This window comes from Elephantulus edwardii, unplaced genomic scaffold (assembly GCF_000299155.1).
Source record: "Elephantulus edwardii isolate Elephantulus edwardi_28Jun2011 unplaced genomic scaffold, EleEdw1.0 scaffold00058, whole genome shotgun sequence".
NCBI classification, from domain to species: domain Eukaryota; kingdom Metazoa; phylum Chordata; class Mammalia; order Macroscelidea; family Macroscelididae; genus Elephantulus; species Elephantulus edwardii.
In genome coordinates, this window is record NW_006399808.1 from 9766815 (window position 1) to 9775401 (window position 8587).

General features: G+C 42.1%; 1 pseudogene; it reads left to right on the forward strand.

The window, feature by feature from the left end:
- The first annotated feature begins 7987 nt into the window (after positions 1 to 7987).
- The window catches only part of LOC102853182, a 2583-nt pseudogene continuing 1983 nt past the window's right edge, over positions 7988 to 8587 (forward strand).

Consider the following 8587-nt stretch of genomic DNA (forward strand, 5'->3'; position numbering starts at 1 on the left):
ACCAGGTATATTGTTGATGTCGGCTGGATCTTGGCTGGAGATTGCCTATTTATGTTTTATTGACTACACAAGGCATTTATTTATTTGACTGTATGGATCACAACAAGCCATAGCTAATATTGAGAAGAATGGGCATCCCAGAACACTTATTCTCGAAATCTATAACTAGACCAAGATGCTGTTTGTCCAAATGAAGCAAAGGTCAGGAAAGGTGTTTGTCAGGGTTGTAGCTTTTTGCCACACCTACTGCAGAGCAATTTGTGAAGCTGGACTATATGAAGAATGGGGCATCAGGATAGAAGGAAGACTCATTAATAACCTGTATTATGCCAAAGCCACAACATTGCTTGCTGAAAGCAAGGAAGATTTGAGATGCTCGCTGCAAAGCATCAAAGACTACAGTCTTCAGTATGAATTACATTTCAACACAGAAAACAAAAGTCCTCACCACTGGGCCAAGAAACAAAATCATGATAGATGAAGAAAGGATTGAAATTGTCAATTTCATCTTACTTTGATCAACTCCCAGCGCTCTTGGTAACAGTGGTCACTAGATCCGAAGACACTGCATTGGGCAAAGCCGCTGTCAGGACTTCTCCATACTACTGAGAAGTAATGATGTCACATTGAAGACTAAAATGCACATGACTCAGGCCATGGTCTTTTCAATCATCTGAAAGCTAGAAAATAAGGATGACAGAAGAATCGATGCCTTTGAATTGTGGTGGTGAAGAAAAGTATAGACTATCCCATTGACTATCAAAAAAACAAATGTATGTCTTGAAAAAGTGTAGCCAGAGTGTGCCTTGGAGGCACAGATGGCAAAGCTTTTTGCCTCTCATATTTTGGGCATATTGCTTTTTGTTGTTGTGTGTGACAGAATTGGAACTGACCCTTAGCTGACCTGCTAGCAGGTTTTCAGAAGCAGTTAATCTGGACGGGAGATTTGTCCATCCTTCTAACACGGAACAGCTTGTGGATTCGAACTGGGTGGGTACCTATTCCGTGGAAAAGGATACAGTGCTTGGAAAAGGGGCGGGGGTGACAAGAAGACAACTACAGCCACGGGCTCAAGTTATGTCAGAGATGGTGAGGATGATACAGGTTAGTTCGGGTCTGTTATTCGTAGGGTTGCTATATGACAACACCTAACAACAAAAACGATCTGCCTTTTTCACGATTTTAATTACGTTCTTTAAGAATCTTTCCTCCTTTCTCCAGGTTCATAGGGTTTCCAGAGGCACGCTATTTCGGAAGTGGATGCCACTCCTGCTTCCCAATTAAAGACAGGCCTGAGGCCCGAGGATTAGAGTTACCCACGTCTGGCTTGGTATCATTTTCTGTCCACTAGGCCACCTGACCTCTCTCTAAGCTGGTAGTGATGTTAAACGCCCTCGAGTCATAGGCGACTCATAGTGACCCTATAAGCCAAAGACCTGGACACTTCTAGGTCTAGCACTGGTCTGTCCACTTGCTGTACAGGGGTAACTCGTGGTTGCTGTGACACTGATGAGTCAAATGCGAGAATGCTTGGTTACCCAATGGGGACAGTGTTTGGTGGAGCTCCGATTAAACAAGCTTGGAAGCAGGAGTGGCATCCACTTTCGTAATAGCTTGCCTCCGGAAACCCTATGAACCTGGAGAGAGGATGAAGTCCCGCAGTTGTCGAGGACTTTCGTTCATAGGGTGGCTGTGGGTCGTCTACGACTCGATGGCACTAAACAACAACACAACTTTAAGTATCTTTCTCTTTTTTATTCTACTTAAGGGAGGCATACTCACAGCACAGACTGAACAAAAACGTATAATTAAAAGCGGGAATTCTACCTTTCACCAAAATATTTTTGCCCGGAAAGACCCATCCGCAGAGTGTTTAGAGGCAGCGATCCGCGCGAACGAGAAGGACAAGCTCAAAAACCACCCCCGTAAGGCCCTCTTCCCGGAGCCACACACAAAGCTTTCGCGGCTCTTGGGAGAACTTTGTGGCGTTTGCGGGAGGGAGGGGAGAAAGAGAAAGTTCTCGCGAGATGTAAGTGGTTGCCATGGGAGCGGAGTAAACATATTGGAGGCTGCTCCAGGTAAGATAGCCGTGGGTCCGCTCTGCACTGCCGCGGACTTCAGTTGGCAGCTCCCCGGCCGTGTCCTGTGGCGTCTTACCCTCTGATGAGGCCGGGCGGACGGGAACTCGGCCTTGCTCCTGGGGGCAGGGTTGACCTCGGCCATGGACGTGCGGAGCCTGGTGCTGTTAAGCCCACCGGCGCTGGCCGTCCCACCCGAGGCAGACAGGCAAACAGAAATGCCCTTTTCTGCTCAGCTGAGAGATCCGCCTCCGTAAGCACATAATGCTCTGGGGATGGACAGAAAGGACCCTACTACTCACCTTTTAACGTTTCTCCAGTTTCTAATGGATTCTTGCCCTTCATTTGCTCCTGACCAGATGACAAGACATACATGCCTTGTTGACTTCCTGATTGTCCTGATCATAACTTATAAGTCGCTCGATTTCTTGCAATATATATATATCTATATATATCTATCTATATCTATATCATCTATATCTATCTATATCTATATCTATATCTATATCTATATCTATATCTATATCTATATCTATATCTATATCTATATCATCTATATCTATATCTATCTATATCTATATATATCTGGGGCTTCGTCTGACATACTTTGGACATGTTGCCAGGAGGGACGGGTCCTTGGAGAGGGACATCATGCTTGGGAGGGTGGAGGGACAGCGCAGGAGGGGAAGACCCTCTATGAGATGGATTGATTCGGTGACTGGGGTGATAGCGATGGGTGTGTCAGAGGCGGTGCGGTTGGCGCAGGATAGAGCAGGGTTTAGGGCTGTTGTGCATAGGGTCGCTATGAGTCGGAAGTGACTCGACGGCACATAACAACAACAACATATGCACACACACACACTAGGATGCCTTTCACGTACTAGGCATGTAACGCAGCCTTTGTTGTTGTTAGGTGCCATCGAGTATAAATCATAGCGACCCTTTTGAACAAGTCTGAACTCTGTGCCTCCTCATCATCTCTGACATACTTGAGCTCATTGCTGCAGTCACTGTGTCAGTCTACCGGAATGAGAGTCTTCTCTTTCGCTGATCCTCCACATTTCAGAGCATGATGTCTCACCCCAAGGAATAGTCCCCCTTCCATCAAAGTATGTGAAAGTAAGTTTTACCATCCTTGTCTCTAAGAAGCATTGTGGTTGCGCCTTCTCCAAGACATATCTTGGAGATATGCTTGTTCATTTGGCAGTCCATGGGCTATTCAGTACTCTTCTTCAATATCACAATTCAAAAACATTGGTTTTTCTTCTGCCATCCTTACCCATTGGCCAGCTTTCCAAGTGATTGAAAAGATCATGGCCTTACTCTTCAAACTGATATCATTGCTCCTCAGTAATTTGGAGAGGTCTCTGACATCAGACTTTCCCAAGGCAATACATGTTTTGATTTCTTCACTACTGGTATTAAGAATGTTGATTGTGGATCAAAATAAGATGAAGTTGTTGACAGTTTCAGTCATTTGTCCATCTTTCATGACCCTGTGGTGGGGATGTTTTGTCTTCTGGATGTTGAGACATAATCCTTACTGAAGGCTGTAGTCTTTGATCTTCGGCAGCAAGTGTACAAAGTCCTATTGTTCAGCAAGTAAAGTTATATAATTTACATAACAAAGATTGTTAATGAGTCTTCCTCCTATCCTGATGCCACTTTTTCTTCAGAGTCCAGTTTCTCAAACAATTTGTTCAGCATACAGGTTGAATGGGTATGGAGAAAAGATAAAAAGCCCTGCCACACACCTCTCTTGTGTTTAAACCATGCAGTGTTTTCTTGCTGTTTGAACAACAGCTTCTTGGTGTAGATAGAGGTTTCATATGAATGTGATTAAATGTTCTGGGGCTACTATTCTTCTCATAGTTTTGTTATGATCCACATAATCAAATGCCTTTGCCTCATCAGTAAAACACAAATAGACTTTCTTCTGGTATTCTCTGCATTCTGTCAAGATCCATCTGACATCAGCAATCATATCCCTGACACCATGGCCAAATGCAATTTAAACTTGTGACAGTTTTTTGTCAGTATGATCTTCAGCAGCATTTTACTTACAGGTGATATCAGTAATATTGATTGATAATTTCCACATTCTGTTGGATCAGTTTTCTTTGGAATGGGAATTAGGGACAATAAAGACCATTAAGACAGACTGTTTTTATGTGCCATCAAGTGGCTTGCAACTCATGGCAACCCTGTGTACAAAAGCCCTACACCCTCTGTCCTGTGCCAACCTTATTGTCTCTGACACACCTACCCCCATAACCCCAGTCACTGAATCAATCCATTTCATCCAGGGTCTTCCTCTTCTGCACTGTCTCTCCACCCTCCCAAGCATGATATCCCTCTCCAAGGACTGGTCCCTCCTTGCAGTATGTCCAAGTCAGATGAAGCTTCAGAGTCCTTGCCTCCAACGAGCAGCCTGGTTTCACCTTCTCTAGGATGAACCTGCTCTCCTAACCTTTCATGGTACATTCAGTACTCTTCTCTAGAACCAAAGCTCAAAGGCAGCAATTTTCCTATCATCCCTAGACATTTTCCAGCTCTGATGCATAGTAAGTAATTGCAAAGACTATGGCCTGAATCAGGCACACCTTAGTCTCCAGATTGACATCGTTGCTCTTCAGTACTTTGGAGAGGTCTCTGATGACTTTCCTAATGCAATTCATCTTTTAATTTCCTGGCTGCTGGTACAAAGAGTGTTGATTGTGGAGCCAAGCACACTGAAGCTGTTAACAATCTTAATCTCTTCACCATCTATCAGTTGGCCCAGTAATGAGAATCTTTGGGGTTTTTTTTGTTTTGTTTGTTTTTCGTGAGAAAAATTTATATTTAGAATTAGCCTGCTAGACTCAGTTTAGATGATCCCAATTTTGTTGGCAACATCCAAAGCATCATAGTCAAGAGCAAGTCGAACATAGGCCTTCTTTCCATTAGGCCTAATCAAAGTGTTGACCTTAGTCACATCAATGTCATAGAGCTTCTTTACAACTTGTTTAATTTGGTGCTTCTTGGCCTTGACATCCACAAGGAACACAAGTGTGTTGTTTTCTTCTATCTTCTTTATGGCTGACTCAGTGGTCAGGGGAAATTTGATGATGGCATAGTGGTCAAGCTTGTTTTTCCTGGGGGGTGTTCTTCCGGGGGCATTTGGGCTGCCTTCGGAGTCTTAGGCCGCAGGAAGGTGGGTGACATGCGGAACTTTTTTTTTCTTTGGCTGTGGATGCCCATCAGGACTGCCTTCTTGGCCTTTAATGCCTTTGCTTTGGCTTCAATTTTGGGAGGGGCAGGGGCTTCCTTCTTCGCTTTCGGCGCCATCTTCGTAGAAAGGGAGAATCTTTGTTTTCTTGATGGTGAGCTTCAATCTATATTGAAGGCTGCAGTCCTTGACCTTAAGCAGCAAACGCTTCAGATTGCTTTTCACTTTCAGCAAGCACGGTTGTGTCATCTGCATAATGAAGATTGTTGATTGAGTCTTCCTCCAATACTGATGCCACATTTCTCCTCATACAGCCTAGCCTCCTGGGTAATATGTTCTGCATATAAATTAAAAAGGTATGGAGATAGGACAAATCCCTGGCATACACCCTTCCTGATTTTGAACCATGCAGTGTTTCCTTGCTCTGTTCTGACAACTGCCTCTTGGTCCAAGTATAGGTTTCGCATTAGAACGATCAAGTGTTCTGGGATTCCCATTCTTCTAAGAGTCAGCCACAGTTTATTGTGATCCACACAGTCAAACGCCTTTGCATAATCAATGAAACACAGATAGACATTCTTCTGGTATTCCCTGCTTTCAACTAAGATCCATCTAACATTAGCTACAATATGCCTAGTACCACGACCCCTTCTAAACTCAGCCTGGACTTCTGGCAGTTCTCTGCTGATGTGCTGTTCCAGTCGTTTTTGGATAATCTTCGGTAGAATCTTGCTTGCATGTGAAATCAATGATATTTTTCTATAGTTTCCACACTCTGTTGGGTCATCCTTCTTTGGAATGGGAACAAATATAGATTTCTTCCAGTCAATTGGCCAAGTGGTTGTTCTCCAGATTTCTTGGCTCAACTTGGTGAGCATATCCAGGGCAGCATCTGTTAGCTGAAATATGTCAGTTGGTATACCATCTATTCCTGGGGCCTTATTTTTTGCTATTTCCTTTAAAGCAGCTTGAACTTCTTCATCACTATAGGCTCTTGCTCATGTTATTTTATTAAATTTTTCTGTGTCTGCCAATTCCTTACGATACAATGACTCAGTATATTCTTTCCATCTTCTTTCAATACTTCCTGGATCATTTAATATTCTGCCTAAAGCATCCTTGATTATAGCAACTTGAGGTTTGAATTTGTTCTTCAGTTCCTTGAGTTTAAGAAATTATGAACGAGTTCGGCCGTTTTGATTTTCTAACTTGAGTCCCTTGCACATTTCATTGTAATATTTTGCTTTGTCATTCCAAGCAGCCTTTTGGAATCTTCTGTTCAGCTCTTTAGTATCTTGAATTCTTCCTTGTGCTTTTGCTTCTCTGCACTTCAGTGCAATATTCAGAGTTTCTTCTACATCCATTTTGGTCTTTTTTCCCTCTTTTGTCTTTGTAATGACCGTTTGCACTCTTCCTGGATGATACCTTCGACATCCTCCCACAACTCATTTGGTCTTTGCTCATTAGTGTTCAAGGCCTCAAACCTATTCCTGAGATGGTTCTGAAATTCAGGTGGTATGAAATCAAAGTCATATTTTGGCTGCTGTGGATTTGGTTTAATTTTCCTCAGCTTCAGCTTGAACTTAGATATGAGTAGTTGGTGGTCTGTTCCACAATCAGCTCCTGGCCTAGTTTTCACAGCTGATACTGAGCTTCTCCATCCGTTCTTTCCACAGATGTAATCAATCTGATTCCTATGCATACCATCCAGTGAAATCCATGTGTATAACCTGCGTTTATGTTTCTTATAAAACATATTTGCAATGAATAAGTCATTGGTTGTTCAAAATTCATTCTATCTCCAGTTTACTTATAAAGTTCATATACATTTTGAGACACTTTTTCTAGTTTTTATTTTATATTGGTTTGCTTTCAAATACCATTTTTCGTTCAGGGGTATTTTTTCCTTATTTTATCAAAACTAAGATAAGAACAATTGTAAAAATAAATACTTTTTTAAGTTGTGCTTCCTGACTCCACTCAAGTGAAATGTTACAACTCCATTTATTTATTCAGGACACAATAAGCTAAGCATGTCATGGTGTCATGGCGGTGCACTTTGTTTTCCTCAGAGTTTATTCTTACTCTTCCACCTTTTGGACCCTTCAATTTCCCAGTCACCTGAAACACTTAGATCCAAAAGGCCTGTCTCTAACCCATCGCTTTCTGTTGGAATCATTCACTCAATGAACATGAAGCTAGGTACTGTAATAGACATTAGGAACACAGCAGCAAAGAAGGAAATGCCTTAAATTCAAGACATCACAACAATATAGGGAGAAGAAAAATAGTGTTAGCAGACAAGAACTCTGACAGAAGCAAAAGGGAAGGCACACAGGAGAGAAAGAGGAGGACATTAATATTTGTTTATCGAATATATTGAAGTCGTCACGATTTCATCCTACATGTAACCAGGATCACCACCCATGGAAGCAAAAGTCAAGAAGCTAGAAGACATATAACAGAGGTCATATCTGCTAGAAAAAAAACCTCTTTACAATGTTAAAAAGTAAAGACATCATGTTGAGGACCAAGATGTACCTGTCCAAAGCCACAGTATTTTCAATCACTTCGTATGCAAAAGCTAGATAATAAATAAAAAAGACTGAAGAATTGATATTTTTGAATTATGATGTTCACAAAGAATACTTACTATCCTGTGGGCTGCCAAAATAATTTTTAAAAAATCTGTCTTGGCCCTCGCCTTGGAGCAGCCATGATGCTGGACGATGGCCCTAACTTCCTCTCTGAACAGAACAGCAGACTTAAAGCAATTAATGTAGATCTTCAAAGTGCTGCTACCTTGCAGGTGGACATTTCTGATGCTCTTAGTGAGAGGGATAAAATAAAATTCACTATTCACACAAAGAGTTCACGGTCAAAATTTAAATAAAATGAGTTATCTGTTGTTTGACAACATGAAGAATTCATCTGGCTTTATGATTCCTTTGTTAAATATGAAGATTATGCAGGTTACATTATCCCCCTTGCACCACCAAGACCTGAATTTGATGCTTCAAGGGAAAAACTGTAGAAGATTGGAGAAGGAGAAGGGTCGATGATGAAGGAAGACTTCACAAAGATAAAGCAGCCACTGGAAGCTGAATATTTGGAAATATTCAAGAAGACAGTTGCAATGCATGAAATATTCCTGTGTTACGGCCAAGCACAATCAATAAGAGTGCATCTAAATCCCCAAATCAATCTCCATAATAGTCTATGTGTTTCCTACTGCCAAAGGGGCCCTCTAGAGTAGTGAGAGAAGATCTTCACCCTGAAACCCACAGCGTCCCTTTTCAGC